The sequence below is a fragment of the Rhinoderma darwinii genome, chromosome 5, assembly GCF_050947455.1.
Source record: "Rhinoderma darwinii isolate aRhiDar2 chromosome 5, aRhiDar2.hap1, whole genome shotgun sequence".
NCBI classification, from domain to species: Eukaryota; Metazoa; Chordata; class Amphibia; order Anura; family Rhinodermatidae; genus Rhinoderma; species Rhinoderma darwinii.
In genome coordinates, this window is record NC_134691.1 from 210,119,012 (window position 1) to 210,138,050 (window position 19,039).

The window sequence follows — 19,039 nt, forward strand, 5'->3', positions numbered from 1 at the left end:
GTAAAAGAGAGACCAAATACTGTAATCAGTAGAATTAACCACTACCTGCTCAAAATAAAATAAATATATATATATATATATATATATATATATATATATATATATATATATATATATAGATTAAAATGTTGACTCCAATTTGGTATGATAAGAAGGCCTTATCTGTCCTGTAAAAGAAAAATTGGAGCAGCCAAATAAATCCGAAAAAATAAGTTTCACATAGAATTTAGCATTCCACAACGTATAATATTGCTCCGGTCAAAACAGCATTGGTTACTTCCTTGACCTAAATGCAAATTTTGACCTTGACCCCTCTCATTCCCAGGGGTTACTGTACATTTTGCACCTGTGGTAGCAGGGACTGTTTTCACACTGATTATAAAAACTAGATTCAAAAAAATAATGTGAATAAAAATTGTTTATCATTCCCCCATAACCATATATTTTCTGAATGTAGACACCTGCCACTTTATTAAAATGTCACAAAAATCATAATTTTTTTAAAACATGCATATAAATTTGTTTGTGGCTAAAAGTCTGACCCAAGAAAACTCAAAACACTTCCTAAAAATAAAAGTTCAAGTTGTACACAGTACAAACTTGCTGCTTGTACCCATGTCTACATGCACAAAATCATCAAAAGCAAGAGACCGAAAATATGGTTTTAAATGTAAATGCCCTGCCTAACAGTTTAATCTGACCACTTTAATGCTATTTTGCAACACCGTAATTTTTAGTTTAACCATTTCTTTTGTAATTCATAGTTTCCCCAGGAAAGGGGTCATTTTTAATCAGCATCAAAATATAAGTGAACAATTGTTGAGTAAGAGTACAATTCTGATTTATTGTAGCAAATCTCATACTATGACCTGAACAGCTAAAGATAATTGGGCTTTTCTAAACTAGCCTAGAACAGGCATGACTCAAAGAGAAAAGAAAGGCATAAAAATTGAAGCAAAAGAGTCCTGAACTCATGCCACTTAAAAGAGAACCTTTCACATGCCCATACATGTGCAGCTGAGTGCAGCATGTAATGGGTAGGGCTGCACAAACCCTGGGGCACTTTTACATTTTTTTTCTACCCTCCTCCGTTATTTAGATATCGGTGCCGTTATATTTGGTGCCCGATATTTAAATAACTCCCTAAACTGTCAATGGGGTGTGTACTGGCAAGCGGGTGTGTTACTATGGCTGTGACACTGTCCAATCAGATATGGACAGTGTTAGAGCAAGAGCGAGGATAGAGGAGACAGTGTGGGCGAGCGCGTGCGCATGCTCTCACTCTTCAACTTTCAAGATCAGTCTTCTGCCAAACAGACAAGGGGCGTGTCACTGCTACGGACAGTGTAAGAGTTGTGGAGAGGACAACGCGCTCACAAGCTCTTACACTGTCTGTAGCAGTGACACGCCCCCTTGCCAGTTCGGCAGACAAAGTACAAGATTGATCTCTCGCAAGAGCTGAAGAGATGAGAGTACATGCGCGCTCTCCTTTCCACAGATCTTACACTGTCTGTAGCAATGACACGCCCCCTTTCCAATTCGGCAGAAGACTGATCTTGAAAGCTGAAGAGTGAGAGCTTGCGTGCGCACACTCTCTCCTCTATTCTCGCTCTTGCTGTAAAACTGTCCATATCTGATTGCACAGTGTCACAGCCATAGTAATACGCCCCGTTGACAGTTCAGGGGGTTATTTAAATATTGGGCGCCAAATATAACGGCACCGATATCTAAATAACGGAGGAGGGTAGAAAAAAAAGTTAAGTGCCCCAGGGTTTGTGCAGCCCTGCCCATTACATGCTGCACTCAGTTGCACATGTATGGGGAGGTGAAAGGTTCTCTTTAACCCCTTCAGGACCCAGCCTGTTTTGGCCTTCAGGACGCAGCCGATTTTTTCAAATCGGACATGTGTTACTTATGCTTTTACCTATCCAAGCGATTCTGAGATTGTTTTCTCGTGACATGTTGTACTTTATGTTAGTGAAAAAATTTGGTCGAATATTTCGGTATTTATTTCTGAAAAACACCAAAATGTAGAAAAAATTTGCAAAAATGTGCATTTTTCTAAATTTAAACGTATCTGCTTGTAAAACAGATAGTAATACCACGCAAAATTGTTACTAGCTAACATTTCCCATATGTCTACTTTATGTTTGCATAGTTTTTTGAAGGTTCTTTTATTTTTCTAGGACGTTACAAGGCTTTAGAACTTTAGCAGCAATTTCTCCTATTTTAAAGAAAATAAAAAAAGGAAATTTTTTCAGGGACAAGTCCAGGTCTGAAGGGCCGAAATTTATTTCTAATAAAACATTTTTTGTAACACAGAAGGTTTTACCTGAGAAATGCAACTCAATATTTTATTGCCCAGATTCTGCAGTTTTTAGAAATATCCCACATGTGGCCCTAGTGCGCTAGTGAACTGAAACACAGGCCTCAGAAGCAAAGGATTTTGGGCCTCCTTTTTTTTAGAATATATTTTAGGTACCTTGTCAGGTTTGAAGAGGTCTTGTGGGGCCAAAACAGTGGAAACACCACAAAATTACCCCATTTTGGAAACACCCCTCAAGGAATTTTTCTATGGGTATAGTGAGCATTTAGACCCCACGGGTCTTTTGCAGAATTTATTAGAATTAGCCCGCGAAAATTAATATCACAATTTTTTTCCACGAAACTTTTGAATTTTCTCATTTTCACAAGGGATAAAGGAGAAAAAAACAACCAATTTTTGTAAAGCAATTTCTCCCGAGTACGGAAATACCCCACATGTGGTCATACATTTTTTTCATTAGAAATTTTCAGGACTGATCCATTTTTTGCTTTCTTATATTAGTTTTTCGCCTTCCAAGAGCCATAACTTTTTTCTTTTTCCGTCAATAGAGTGGTGTGAGGTATAATAATGCGGTAAATAAATAATAATTCATAGATATGTGGCCGGTGTCACACTGATAAATGGCGCCCAATCTTATCCGATTTTGGAACACTCTGCACATTTTGCATCGCCAGAATGTCTTTTTTTTTTTCTCCACCGGAACCGTGTGAGGGCTTATTTGTTGCGGGACAATCTGTACTTTTCATTGGTACCATTTTGGGGTAAATGCGGTTTTGTTTTTTTTGTTCACTTTTTATTACATTTTTTTGCAAGCCGGGTGACCAAAAACAAGCAATTCTGACAATGTTTTTTTGTTTATTTTTTTGCGGTGTTCACCGTGTGCTATAAATGACAGTTTTACTTTATTTTGCGGGTCGGTACGATTACGGCGATACCATATGTATATAGTTTTCTTTATCTTTTGCAGCATTTGCGCAATAAAATCACTTTTTTATAAAATTATTTATTTTCTGTGTCACCATATTCTGAGAGCCATAACTTTTTTTCTTTTTTAGTCAAACTGTGTAAGGGCTTCTTTTTTGCAGAACGGGTTGTAGTTTTTATTGGTACTATTTTCGTGTACATGCGACATTTTCATCACTTTTTATTCTCTATTTTGGGAGGGGTGGTGAGCAAAAAATTGTGATTCTGGTGTGGTTTTTTTATTGTTTTTTTTTTTGGGGTGTTCACCGTGCGGGAAAACTAATATTACAGTTTTATAGTTTGGGATATGTGTACTTTTTTTAACGTGTTCATTTTTTTCCTATAATGAAAGTCTTATTATAGGAAAGAAAGCTATTTTTTTTTATATATTACTTATAACTTTTATTTGAACACTTTTTTTAAAACATTTTTATTACTTTTATTTTACTTGTCCCACTAGGGGACATTTAGACTTGCAGCATTGATCGCTGCTAGAGTACATTACACTACCTACGTAGTGTAATGTACTCTGTCATTGTGACGTGACAGTCACACTGACAGGAAGCCTCGGAGGACAGGCCGGAGGCTGCTCCTCCAAGGCTTCCGTACATGGCAATCCGGAGGTCATTGTCTGGCCTCCGATTGCCACGACAAGCATCGGCAGCCCCCACAATCACTTCGTGGGGGCTGCCGATGTGCTTTAAACCCCTTACATGTGACAATCACAATTGGTCACCGCCTTTATGGGGTTAATTGCCAAAATCAGCGGCGATGGTCCGCTGACCGGCAAGACTGGAGTGTCAGCTCTCGGGGACAGCTGACCTCCCGGTTTCCGGACACTGTCCGTTAGGACATTGTGCGACGGGAACCGCTCCGCAACTGTACGTCCTGCGGGACGTACAGTTGCGGCGCAGTGCGTGAAGAGGTTAAAGACACAGCCTGTTGTGAATTTCAGGACTCAGCTCAATTTTTTCAAAACTGACATAGTAACATACATAGTAGTTAAATAGTTGATAAGGCTTAAAAAAGACACAGGTCCATCAAGTCTAACCTATAATCCTACTGTGTTGATCCAGAGGAAGGCAAAGCCCTCATGAGGTTGATGCCAATTACCTCATTAGGGGAAAAATGACTCCCCAAATCCAAACATGGCAATGGGAAACAAATCCCTGGCTCAACATCCCATCTCCAGAATCTAGTACTCCTAACCAGTAATATTATATTTTTCAAGAAAGGTTTCAAGGCCCTTCTTGAACTTGTTCAAAGAAGCAACCATCACAACATCCTGTGGCAGAGTGTTCCATAGTCTCACTTCTCTCACAGTAAAGAATCCCCATCTGTGATGATGGTGAAACCTTTTTTCCTCTAGACGTAGAGGATGCCCCCTCGTCCTTGTTACAGGCCTATGTGTAAAAAGATAATTAGAAGGATCTCTGTACTGTCCAATTATATACGCAGTCGAGTCACATTATTAGCTTGTGAACTGTTTGCGTGCTGCTGTGGTGAAAGTGCATCGTGAGTGGACAAATGGCACAATTGGGAATAACCGATGTGGAAACTATGGCTCACCATGTGCCAGTGATGTGAGATGTGAACTTCGACTACAAAGGTGTGCGAGGGCGGAGGGACACGCTACAGTGGAGCATCTCACAGTGAAAATCAACTAGGGGGCAACCAGACGTATCTAAAATAACAGTTCAGTGAACCCTACTGCGTATGGGGCTCCGAAGCAGACGGATGGTCACTGCTCGTATGCTAACAGGTGCATTGGAAAAAAAGGCTTCAATTTGCACAACAGTATCAGAATGGACCACCAATAATTGGCAAAGGGTTGCCTTCTCCGATGAGTTCCTTTTCTGCTTCATTGAACGGATGTATGTTGGCGTTTCAGGCGAGAAACCTCAGAGAATAAACAACCTGCAACCATTGCTGGAAAAACACAAGCTGGTGGCGGCAGCGTTATGGTCTGGGGAAATTTTTCATGGCATTCTCTGGGCCAACTCATCCATGTGGAAGGCACTCTGAACCGATTTGGGTATGAATCCATCGTTGCAGATCACGTCCACCCATACATGCTGTTAGTCTTCCCAGGGGCAGATGGAATCTTCCAGCGAGACAATGCGACATGTCACACGGCTAGAAATGTCCGACAGCGGTTGGAAGAGCACGACCAAGACTTCCAAGTACCTCCCTGGCCGCCTAATTGGCCAGTGTCTGGAAAGAAAAAAATGATGTACACCGCGCCACATGGTGCAAGATAAACCTGATAGGTGGGGTAATAGTAGTGTAAGTAAGTAATTGCACTCACCTAAGTTAGTTTGTACTGGCAAGTACAACTTATGAAGGTAGGCAGTAGTAAAATGGTTGCAGCTTTCAATATTCAAGTACCGGCTTCTTGGTTGTGGTGCCTCAGAAAATAGCAATTTTAAAAATATATATATATTTTAAAAAAAAAATAATATATTAAAAATGGCTCTAAAAGAAAAGCGCTACTCAAAAGGAAGGGATTAGCAAGGTAATGATGAGTAAATTTATTTGCAAAAACGGCAATGCGTTTCAATGCAGAACCTGATGAACACGCAGGTTTTGCGTTGAAACGCGTTGCCGTTTTTGCAAGTAAATTTACTCATCATCATTACCCTGCTTATCCCTTCCTTTTGAGTAGCGCTTTCCTTTTATATCCATTTTTAATATATATATATATTTTTTTTTTTTTAAACTCCTAATTCGCCAGACTTGAACCCAATTGGGCATCTGTGGGATCACCTCAATCTTCTTGTTCGCTCTATGGATCCTCCCCCACGCACCCTCCAGCAAATGTGGGATGCACTGCAGTCAGCATGGCTCCAGATACCTGAGACAACCTACCAGCACCTTATTGAGTCACTTCCAGCACGTCTAGCTGCTGTCTGTGCTGCACACGGCGGTTACTCTGGATATTAGCTAGTAGTCCTAATAATGTGACTCGACTGTATATGTGTAAATATATACTTATATTGGAGACAACATATCTATAAGACTATGGCCCATATAGCGACACCACTGGATAGAATTGGATGCGTTGTCTCAGAAGACAGTATCAGACATGATAAGATTAGATACTTTGGCTCAGATGGTATCAAACATGATCGGATTAGATCCATTGGCTCAGCAGACAGTATTACACATAGTAGGCTTAGATACATCGGCTCAGTAGACCGTATCACATATGATCGTCTTAGATACAGGGCCCCAGCAGTCAGTATCATACATGATAGGCTAGAAACATGGCCCCTGCAGACTGTATCACTTATGATGGGCTTAAAGTGGCTCTGTCACCAGATTTTGCAACCCCTATCTCCTATTGCAGCAGATCGGCGCTGCAATGGAGATAAGAGTAACGTTTTTGTTTTTTAAAAACGAGCATTTTTGGCCAAGTTATGACCATTTTTATATTTATGTAAATGAGGCTTTCTAAAGTACAACTGGGCGTGTATTGTGTATGTACATCTGGGCGTTTTTACTTCTTTTACTAGCTGGGCATTGTGTATAGAAGTATCATCCACTTCTCTTCACAACGCCCAGCTTCTGGCAGTGCAGACACAGAGCGTGTTCTCGAGAGATCACGCTGTGACGTCACTCACTTCCTGCCCCAGGTCCTGCATCGTGTCGGACGAGCAAGGACACATCGGCACCAGAGGCTACATTTGATTCTACAGCAGCATCGGCGTTTGCAGGTAAGTCGATGTAGCTATGCCATCTACGGCTATGCCATCTACGGAAGCCTAGTGGGTCACGTAGTGCAGAGTATTAGAATTGCGATCAAAACCATCCTGACTTCAAGTCCCCTAGTGGGACAAAGTAAAATAAGTTTAAAAAAAATTGTGTAAAAATAAAAAAAGGAAAGTTTAAAAGTAATAAAAAGTCAAAATCACCCTTTTTCCCTTATCAATCCTTTATTATTAATAAAAAGAAATAAACTTTACATAATTGGTATCGCCACATCCGTAATGGCCTGATTTGCAAAAGTATTTCGTTATTTATCCCGAGTGATGAATGTCATAAAAGAAAATAATAATAAACCAAACCAGAATCACAATTTTTTGGTCACTTCACCTCCCAAAAATGGAATAAAAAGAGATCAAAAAGTCGCATGTACCTAAAAATGGTAATGATCGAAACTACAGTTCGTTATGCAAAAAACAAGTCCTCGCACGGCTTTCTTGATGGAACAATACAAAAGTTCTGGCTCTTAGAATAAGGTAACACAAAAAGTAAAATATTTTTTATAAAATGTATTTTATTGACATAAAAAAAACCTATAAACATATGGTATCGCTGTAATCGTGTCGCCCCGCAAAATAAAGTGAATGTAATTTATAGCGCACGGTGAACGCTGTAAAAAAAATTGAATAAAAAACAATAGTAGGATTGCTGTTTTTTAGTCACCACGCCTCTTAAAAATAGAATATAAACTGATCAAAAAGTCGTATGCACCTCATGGAAACTACAATGAATTCCTCAAGGGGTCTAGTTTCCAAAATGGTGTCACTTTTAAGGGGTTTCTCCTGTACTGGTACCTCAGAAGCTCTGAAAATGCGACATGGCGCCCAGAAACCAATCCAGCAAAATCGACATGCCAAATAGCGCTCCTGCCTTTCTGAGCCCTGCCGTCGGTCCAACCAGCAGTTTATGACCACATATGTGGTATTGCCGTAATCGGGAGAAATCGCTTTACAAATGTTGGGGTATTTTTTCTCCCATATTCCTTGTCAAAATTAAAAATTCTTACCTTTTATCAGAAAAATTAGATTTTAAATTGCACAGCCTAATTCCACAAAATGCAGCATAAAACCTGTTGGATTCAAATGCCCACTATACCCCTCGATAAGTTCCTTGAGGGGTGTAGTTTTGGGGGGTTTCCACTGTTTTGGCACCACAAGACCTCTTCAAACTGGACATGGTACCTAATAAAAAGGAGGCCTCAAAATCCAATAGGTGCTCCTTTGCTTCAGTTCAATAGCACACTAGGGCCACATGTGGGATATTTCTCAAAACTAAAGAATCTGGGCAATAAGTTTTGAGTTGCGTTTCTCTGTTTAACAGGAAAAAATTAAATAAAAAGGATTTTCTGACCAAAAAATAAAATTTGTACATTTCACATTGCTTTAAATCCCTGTGAAACACCTAAAGGGTTAATAAACTTCCTAAATGCTGTTTTGAATACTTTGAGGGGTCTAGTTTGTGTGTTTGATGGGGGTTTCTAATATATAGGCCCCTCAAAGTCACTTCAGAACTGAACTGGTACCTAAAAAAAAGAGGCTTTTGAATTTTTGGGGAAAATATGAGAAATTGCTGCTTATGTTCTAAGCCTTGTAACGTCCAAGAAAAATAAAAGAATGTTCAGAAAATGATGCCAACATATAGTAGACATATGAGAAATGGGAACTAGTAACTATTTTGGGTGGTAATACCCACTGTTTTACAAGCAGATGGATATAATTTCAGAAAAATTCTATTTTTTTCAAATTTTCTCTAAATTTTGCAATTTTTCACAAATAAACACTGAATATATCGACCAAATTTTACCACGAACATGAAGCCCAATGTGTCACGAGAAAACATTCTCAGAATCGCTTGGATAGGTTTAAGCATTCCGAAGTTATTACCACATAAAGTGAAATATGTCAGATTTGAAAAATGGGCTCTGAGCCTTAACCCCTTCCCGCACCTTGGCGTAACTGTACGTCCAGATAAGCAGTAACTTCGCGCACCTGGGCGTACAGTTACGTCCGCGCTTTAAAAGTTAACCGCCGCGCGGCGCTACACCGCAGCGGCGGTTAACTGTGCAGGGTGTCAGCCCTGCTCTCCCCGTTGCCGATCAGCGGCCTGTCGCCGCTGAAATCGGCAATTAACCCCTTCGATGCGGTGGTCGATTGCGATCACCACATCGAAGAGGTTTACAGCGGATCGGCAGCCCCCCACATGTATTTGCGGGGGCTGGCGATCCTTATCATGGCAACTAGAGGCCAAACAATGACCTCCGGGTTGCCATGTACGGAAGCCTCGGAGGATCAGCCTCCGGCCGTTCCTCCTCTGCTTCCTGTCAGTGTGACTGTCACGTCACAATGACAGTTAGAACACATTACACTACGTGTGTAGTGTAATGTGTTCCAGCAGCGATCAGAGCTGCCAGTCTAAGTGTCCCCTAGTGGGACAAGTAAAAAAAGTAAAAAAAAGATAATAAAAATGTTTTGAAAAAGTGTAAAAATCAAAGTTAGAAGTGACATAAACAAAGAATGCTTTTTTTCCTATAATAAGTCTTTTATTATAGGAAAAAAATTAACACGTTAAAAAAAGTACACATATTTAGTATCGCCGCGTTCGTAACGACCCCAACTATAAAACTGTAATATTATTTTTCCCGCACGGTGAACACCGCGAAAAAAATAAACGAAAAACAGTGCCCGAATCACAATTTTTTGGTTACCAACCCTCCCAAAATATACAATAAAAAGTGATCAAAAAGTCGCACGTACGCCAAAATGGTACCAATACAAACTACATCCCGTCCCGCAAAAAACAAGCCCTTACACCGCTTTTTTGACTGAAAAATAAAAACGTTACGGCTCTAAGAATATGGTGACACAAAAATTAATTTATTTAATAAATAAGTGATTTTATTGCACAAACGCTGCAAAACATAAAAAAATTATATACATCTGGTATCGCCGTAATCGTATCGACCCGCAGAATAAAGTATAATGGTCATTTATAGCCCAGGGTGAAGGCCATAAAAAAAACAAATAAAAAACATTGTCAGAATTGATGGTTTTTGGTCACCTTGCTTGCCAAAAAATGGAATAAAACGTGATCAAAAAAATTTCTGGTACCCCAAAATGGTACCAATGAAAACTACAGATTGTCCCGCAAAGAATAAACCCTCACACGGCTCCGGTGGAGAAAAAATAAAACCGTTCTGGCTCTCAGAATATGGCGATGCAAAATGTGTAGTGTCCAAAAGCGGATAAGATCGGGCACCATTTATAAGTGCGACACCGGCCACATATCTGCGGATTATTATTTATTTACTGCATTATTATACCATGATGTACCCCGCACAGATAACATGTACCCTGATGTACTCCGCACAGATAACATGTACCCTGATGTACCCCGCACAGATTACATATACCCTGATGTACTCCGCACAGATTACATATGCCCCCACATTATAAACTGAAACACCAGTAAAACCCCAAACAGAACAACTACCAAGCAAACTCTGTGCCCCAAAAGCCAAATGGCGTCCCTCCCTTCTGAGCCCTGCAGCGTGCCTAAACACCAATTTACGTCCACAGATATGGCATCGCCATACCCGGGAGAACCCGGTTAATATTTTCAGTTATTTGTCTTCAGTGGCACAAACTGGGCATAACATATAATGCACTAAAATGGCATATGAGTGGAAAATTGTAATTTTCACTCCGCACCATGCGCTGCGCATTAACCCCTGCGCGCACCATGACATAGCATGTCGTAGTGTGGGGGGTGATGTATGGAGCGTCTCACGTAAAAAATAAAGAATTTAGAACGGCAAAATCGCTGTTTTTTTGGTCACCTTGGCTCTACCTAAAAATGTAATAAAAAGTGCTCAAAAAGTTGTATGTACCAAAAAGTTGCACCAATAAAAACGACCGCTCGTCCCTCAATAAATAAGCCCTCATACCGCTCTATTGACTGAAAAATAAAAAAGTTGTGGCTCTTGGAACGCGGGGAGGAAAAAACTAAGAAGGAAAAGAAAAAAATGGATCACTCCAGAAAGGGTTAATTACTTTCTAATGAAAAACCATTTATGACCACACGTGGGGTATAGCCGTACTCGGGAGAAATTGCTTTACAAATGTTGGGGTGCTTTTTCCCCCTTTATCCTTTGTGAAATTGAAAAAAATGCAACATTTTAGTGGAAGAAATGTCGATATTCATTTTCACGGCCTAATTCTAATAAATCCTGCAAAAGACTTGTGGGGTCTAAATGCCCACTATACCCCTAGATAGATTCTTTAAGTGGTGTAATTTCCACTTTTGGGGGGTTTCCCCTGTTTTGGCCTCTCAGGGGCTTTGCAAATGCGACATGGCACCCAAAAACCATTTCAGCTAAATTTGAGCTCCAAAAGCCAAATAGCGCTCCTTCCCTTCTAAGCCTTGCTGTGGGTCCAAACAGAAGTTTATTACTACATATGGCATATTTCCGTAATCGGGAGAAATTGTTTTACAAATGTTGGGGTGCTTTTTCTCCTTTATTCCTTGTAAAAATTAAAAATGGCTACCTTTTTTCAGAAAAAAAGTCGATTTTTACCTTTACAGAATAATTTCAATGAATTCAGCAAAACAACCGTGGTGTCAAAATGCTAACTTTACCCCTAGAAAAATTCCTTGAGGGGTGTAGTTTCCAAAATGGGGTCACTTTCCGGGGGTTTACACTATTTTGTTCCCTCCAGTGCATTTCAAACGCGACAAGGCACTGAAAACCATTCCAGCAAAATCAGAATTTCAAAATCCAAATGGTGCTCCTTTCCTTCTGAGTCCTGCTGTGGGTCCAAACAGCAGTTTATTACCACATATGGGGTATTGCTATAATCAGGAGAAATTGCTTTACATATGTTGGGGTGTTTTTTCTCTTTTATACCTTGAAAAAATTAAAAATTTCTACGTTTTTTCAGAAAAAAGTAGATTTTCATCTTCACAAACTAATTCAAATAAATTTAGCAAAAAAACTGTGGGTTCAAAATGCTAACTATACCCCTAGATAAATTCCCTGAGGGGTGTAGTTTCCAAAATGAGGTCACTTTTGGGGGACTTTATTGTTTTGGCCCCACAAGACCTCTTCAAACCTGACATGGTACCTAAAATATATGCTAAAAAAAGAAGGCCCCAAAATCCACTAGGTGCTCCTTTGCTTCTGAGGCCTGTGTTTCAGTCCATGACCGAACTAGGGCCACATGTGGGGTATTTCTAAAAACTGCAGAATCTGGGCAATAAATAATAAGTTAAATTTTTTGGGAAAAACCTTCTGTGGTACAGAAAAAAATGTATTACAAATGAATTTTGTATAAAAAAAATGAAATTTGTAACTTTCACCTCTACTTTGCTTTAATTCCTGTGAAACGCCTAAAGGGTTAATACACTTTCTGAATGCTGTTTTGAATACTTTGAGGGGTGCAGTTTTCAAAATGGGTGATTTATGGGGACTTTCTAATATACAAGACTCTCAAAGCCACTTCAGAACTGAACTTGTCCTTGTAAAAATCGCCTTTTGAAATTTTCTTGAAAATATGAGAAATTGCTGCTAAAGTTCTAAGCCTTGTAACGTCCTAGAAAAATAAAATAATGTTCAAAAAACGATGCCAAACTAAAGTAGACATGTGGGGGATGGTAACTAGTAACTATTTTGTGTGGTATTACTATCGGTTTTACAAGCAGATACATTTAAATTTAGAAAAATGCTAATTTTTGCAATTTTTCGCTAAATTTTGGTGTTTTTCACAATTAAATACTGAATCTATCGGGCAAATTTTGCCAGTAACATAAAGTCCAATGTGTCACGAGAAAACAATCTCAGAATCGCTTGGATAGGTAAAAGCATTCCGGAGTTATTACCACATAAAGTGACACATGTCAGATTTTAAAAATCGGCTTCGTCCTGAAGGCCAAAACAGGCTCAGTCCTGAAGGGGTTAAGGCCCAAACTAGGCTGTGTACTTAAGGGGTTAAGTAAAATAGAACACTAGGGCCACATGTGGGATATTACTGAAAATTTCAGAATCTGGGTAATAAAAATATAGTGTTTCTTTATTATCCTGCTGTGTTACAGAAATAAATGGATTAAATTGAATATTTGCAGAAAAAAGTTTTGTACATTTTTCTCCTACTTTGCTTTGATTCCTGTGAAACACTTAAAGGGTTAACAAACTTCCAAAATCATAAATATGTTGAGGGGTCCAGTTTTTACAATGGGGTGATTTATGGGGGTTTCTAATATATCCGCCCCCAAATCCACTTCAGAACTGAAGAGGTGCCTAAAAGATTGGTGTTGAAAATTTGAAAAACTGCTAGTAAACCCATGGCCTTATAACATCATACAAAATGAAAAAAAAAATGATGCCTATATATCAACTGACACAGAACTATGGTTTAACCCCTTTAGGACACAGCCTGTTTTGGCTTTGTGGACACAGATTATTTTTGCAAATCTGACATGTGTCACTTTATGTGGTAATAACTCCGGAATGCTTTTGCCTATCCAAGCGATTCCGAGATTCTTTTCTCGTGACATATTGTACTTTATGTTAGTGAAAAAATTTGGTCGATAAATTCAATATTTATTTGTGAAAAACTTCAAATTTTACCAAAGATGTGCATTTTTCTAAATTTAAATGCATTTGCTTGTAAAACCGATAGCAATACCACACAAAATAGTTACTAGTTAACATCCCCCATTTGTCTACTTTATGTTTGCATCATTTTTTTTTCACGTCCTTTTATTTTTCTAGGATGTTACAAGGCTTAGAACTTTAGCAGCAATTTCTCATATTTTCAAGAAAATTTCAATAGGCCATTTTTTCATGGACCTGAAGTGGCTTTGAGGGCCTAATATATTAGTTAGTCCCCATAAATCACCCCATTTTGAAAACTGCACCCCTCAAGGTATTCAAAACCACATTCACAAAGTATTTTAACCCTTTAGGCGTTTCACAAGAATTAAGGCAAAGTAGAGGTGAAATGTACAAATTTCATTTTTTTTGGGCGAAATTCATTTGTAATAAAAAAAAATCTGTAACACAGAAGGTTTTACCAGAGAAACGCAACTCAATATTTATTGCCCAGATTCTGCAGATTTTAGAAATGGACTAATGGACTGAATCACCGGACTCAGAAGCAAAGGATCACCTAGAGGATTTTGGGGCCTCCTTTTTTTCGGAATATATTTTAGGCACCATGTCAGGTTTGAAGAGGTCTTGTGGTACCTAAACAGTCGAAACCCCCCAAAAGTGACCCCATTTTGGAAACTACACCCCTCAAGGCATTTTTCTAGGGGTATAGTTAGCATTTTGACCCCACAGTTTTTTTGCAGAATTTAGTGGAATTAGTCTGTGAAGATGAAAATCACCTTTTTTTCTTTGGAAACATAGATTTTTTTCATTTTTACAAGGAATAAAGGAGAAAAAGCACCCAACATTTGTAAAGCAATTTCTCCCGATTACAGCAATACCCCATATGTGGTCATAAACTGATGTTTGGACCCACAGCAGGGCTCAGGAGGGAAGGAGTGCCTTTTGGATTTTGGAGCACAGATTTTGCTGGATTGGTTTTCAGTGCCATGTCGGGTTTGCAATGCCCCGGAGGGACCAAAACCGTGCAAACCCCCCAAAAGTGACCCTATTTTGTAAACTATACCCCACAAGGAATTTTTCTAGGGGTATAGTGAGCATTTTTTTAAGAGCTAAGGTGACCAAAAAATGCTTTATTTCTTACAGCGTTAACTGTGCGCAATAAATTAGGTTGTACTTTATTCTGCCGGTCGGTACGATTACGGCGATACCATATGTGTATAGTTTTTTTTAAGTTTAGGGGTAAATGCGACTTTTTGATCACTTTTTATTCTATATCTTGGGAGGGGTGGTGACCAAAAAATAGCGATGCTGACATAGTTTTCTGTTTATTTTGTTTGCGTCGTTCACCGTGCGGAAAAAATAACATTATAGTTTCATAGTTTGGGTTGTTATGAATACGGTGATACCAAATATGTGTACTTTTTTTTTCCGTTTTCATTTTTTCCCTATAATAAATTACTTATTATAGGAAAACGTAAACTTTTTTTTTTACACTTTTATAAAACATTTATATTAACTTTTTTTTTAACTTTTTACACTTTCTTTTTTTTACCTGCAGCTTTGATCGCTGCTAGAATACATTACACTACCTAGGTAGTGTAATGTATTCCAACTGTCAGTGTGACATCACAGTCACTCTGACAGTTAGTCTACGAGGGCCAGCCTGAGGCTGGTCTTCATAGGCTTCCATACATGGCAGACCCGGAGGCCGTTGCCTGGCCTCCGGATGCCATCACAAGCATCAGCAGTCCCCACAATTGCATGGGGGCTGCTGATGTGCTACAAACCTCCTAAATGCGGTGATCGCAATCGAGCACCACATTTATCGGTTAATTGCCGAAATCAGCGGCGATGAGCCGCTGATCGGCATCACTGGAGTGTCAGCTGTCGGGGACAGCTGATCTCCCAGTTCCCGATGCACACCTTGTCGCCGACAGTGTGCATCGTTAACGACACAGTGACTTCCTGTCACTCTGACAGGAAGCCTATCAGGACCAGCCGGAATTTGGTCCTGATGGGCTTCCGTCCATGGCTGACACGGAAGCCATTGTTTGGCTTCCGTTTGCCATACTAACTATCGGCAAACCCCACAATTTTGGACCGGGGTCTGCTGATATGCTAGAAACCCCTAAAATTTGCCAATTACAACCGATTGCCGAATTTAAGGGGTTAATTCGCCAAAATCAGCGGCAAAGGACCGCTGGCCGGAAAGAGTGGAGGGTCAGCTGTCGGCGACAGCTGACCTCCCGGTCCCGGTGCACACTGTCGCCGACAGTGTGCTCCGGAAAAAACTCAGTAACTGTATGTCCTCGTGCGGGAAGTAACCTCCCGCAACGACGTCCAGTTACTTACTCGTGCGGATAGGGGTTAAAGAGAACATATGTTATAATTAGGGGAGTCAGGATAGGCCATCAATAGCTGATCTGTCCACTTCCCGGGACCCCCGCTGATCAGCTGTTTTGAAGGGGGTGCAGCGCTCATACGAGCGCTGGTTCCCCTTCATTTCTACTTGCTCACCATGAATAGTCGACACGCATGTAACGGCGATTCACAGGTATTGCAGCCCTTTCTCCCATTCACTTCAATGCTGGAATGGGTTAGTAAGTATTTCTGATATATTCGTATAAACTTGTTTCTATTGCTGTGATGTGATAGTCCCAACATCCATAACCCTCTTAGATTTACACTTGAAAGCAAATTTTCTAGTCCAGTCCCGCAGTAGTGAGTGATATAATCTAGATATTAACTCTTTCCTTTCTTTTGATGTACAAAAAAGTGTTTAACTCCTTAGTGACCAGCCTATTTTAGGTCTTAAAAAGGGGCTCTCCAGTTTTTATATATTTGTTTTACTTATTTGTAGATTAGGAAATCATACCGTTTTCTAATATACATGTATTAGAAATTCTGAACACATACATTTATTATAGTGCATGAGGCCCCTGTTGCAGTAAAATGGTACAGCCCACAGATTAGTCCTGTATAATGTATCCACAGACTAACTGAATATGACTAAACATGGCAGCGCCAATATATTCCACAGCGCTGTACATAGGTCCTCACTTACTGTCCCCATCGGGGCTCACAAGTGAAATTCCCTATTGGTCTGCTGTAGGTAGAAATATTTAATATATTCTGCTCCTCAAAAATCAACTATTTACCTGTTAGATGCCAGGACAGGGTTATAGGAATGCCAGAGGTCACATGATGTGGGTCACACGACTGTCCATTCAGTTATCCTATGGGTCCTTTTTTATGGACAAACCTGTGGGCTATACCATTTTTTTATTTTTAGACAGAGACAACTGCACTGATATAAGAAAGGTACGTGAGCAAAATTTTAGATACATGTATATTATAAATCTCTATGATTTCCTATTCCATAATAACATTTATAGAAAAAATAAAAAGTGGACAACCAAGCAATTTTTTACGTTTTTCCATCGTCGCATTCAAAGAACTATAACTTTTTTATTTTTGCGTCGACATAGCTGTATAAGGACTTGTTTTTTGAGGGCCAAGTTGTATTTTTTTTAATAGCTCAATTTTGGGGTACTTATAATTTATTGATTAACTTTTATTATTTTTTTTGGGGGGGGGGAATAGAAAAAAAAACAGCAATTTTTCTACTAGTTTTTTTGCGTCCTAAATTTACACTCTTTACTGTGTGGTATAAATAACATAATAACTTTATTCATTGGGTCGTTACGATTGTGGTGATACCAAATTTATGAAATTTTCTTATGTTTTACTACTTTTACACAGTAAAAATACTTTTTTGCAGGACTATTTGTAGTTTTTATTGGTACCTTTTTGTACATGCGACATTTTGATCACTTTTTATCACTTTATTTTTAAGGCAGGATGAACAGAAAACAGCAGTTCCGGAATTTTGTTTTAAACAAATACTCATTCGCCGTGCGTGCTAAGCCTTTTATAGTTGGGGTCGTTATGAATTGGGTGATACCAAATATGTGTAACTTTTGTACTTTTTTTTGTTTTTTCATATTAAAGCTTTTTGTATGGGGAAAAAGTGGGTTTTTATTATTTTTTTATTGAGTGTTTTATTTATTATTAACTTTATTAAACTTTTTAAACTTTTTTTTTTTTAGTCCCACTAGGGGACTTCACTATGCCATCTTTTGATCGCTTTTATAATACACTGCAATACTTCTGTATTGCAGTGTATTATTGCCTGTCAGTGTAAAACTGACAGGCATCTGTTAGGCCATGCCTCTTGCATGACCTAACAAGCGTTCACTAGAGGCAGACCTAGGGGCCTTTGTTAGGCAGCCCGCGATCGCATCGCAGGTGGGCCAATTGGGTGAGAGAGCGATCTCCCGCCCTCTAAAACCACTGAGATGCGGTGGTTACTATTGACTGCAAGCCCTTAGCTAACTCAGGAAGCTGAGAGCAGTGAGCTTTAACTGCTCCCATTGGCACTGCTTTATTCTGATGCAGCGCCGTAAAAAGGCATATGCATCATAATAAAGCCCGTTAGTTACCTCTGTGAAAAGGCGTATTGGCGGTCACTAACGTGTTAAGCAATCATAATGCGTTTCCTTCATCCATGTAGCTTTTTCCGCCGTATAGGTGTGTCTAAGATGATAAAAAAAAACTGTGTTTATCCTGTAAGTCATATCTGGCTTTGAAATGGTCAAACTCATGAAAACAGTCCTCATTTATCAAGTGTCCTCATTTAACAACTTTATTGATACTCTTTGTTTTCCAAAACTTAAGTAAGTTATTAATTTTTATCAAAGTGGTATTGCCCCAGATAGGTGTACTGCCTATATACCCCTTGATTACTTGCAGATCTCATGTCGCAAAATGAGGGTGACATTTTTAAATGCTTTAGATGTCCCAATTTCAGCTGCTATAATACAATAAGGATAAGAAAGCCATTTTATATACTCCAATCGTACCAGTATTACTGGTTCAACAGTGCCAGCCTTTTCCCTTCTTCCTATTCATGATACAGTGTTTATGGGCTAGAGCACGTTGTGATAACCAGCTATGGATAACAATCCAGTGGATTCTGGGGAGACTTTGGTAACTTTGGATTCAGCAGCGTTGATCGCAGGTCGTACAGATGTGGATGAGTTTTTTGCACAATGCAATCTCAAGGATGAGTTGCAGGTGATGGGCACAAAAGCTCTTGAGAACAAGGTTATGTTCCTGTCTGAAAAAGAAGTGAAGTTATTTTGGACTGTCAATTCCTTACAATCTTACAAAGACTGTAATAGATCACCCAGAGGATTACGCATATATAAGGAGATCTCGCAATATCAGGAGGATGTGGAATTTGCTACACAATGGAAACAACTGCATATACAGCATTCATTGAATTTAACAGAATTAATACTGACCCGCACTGAAAA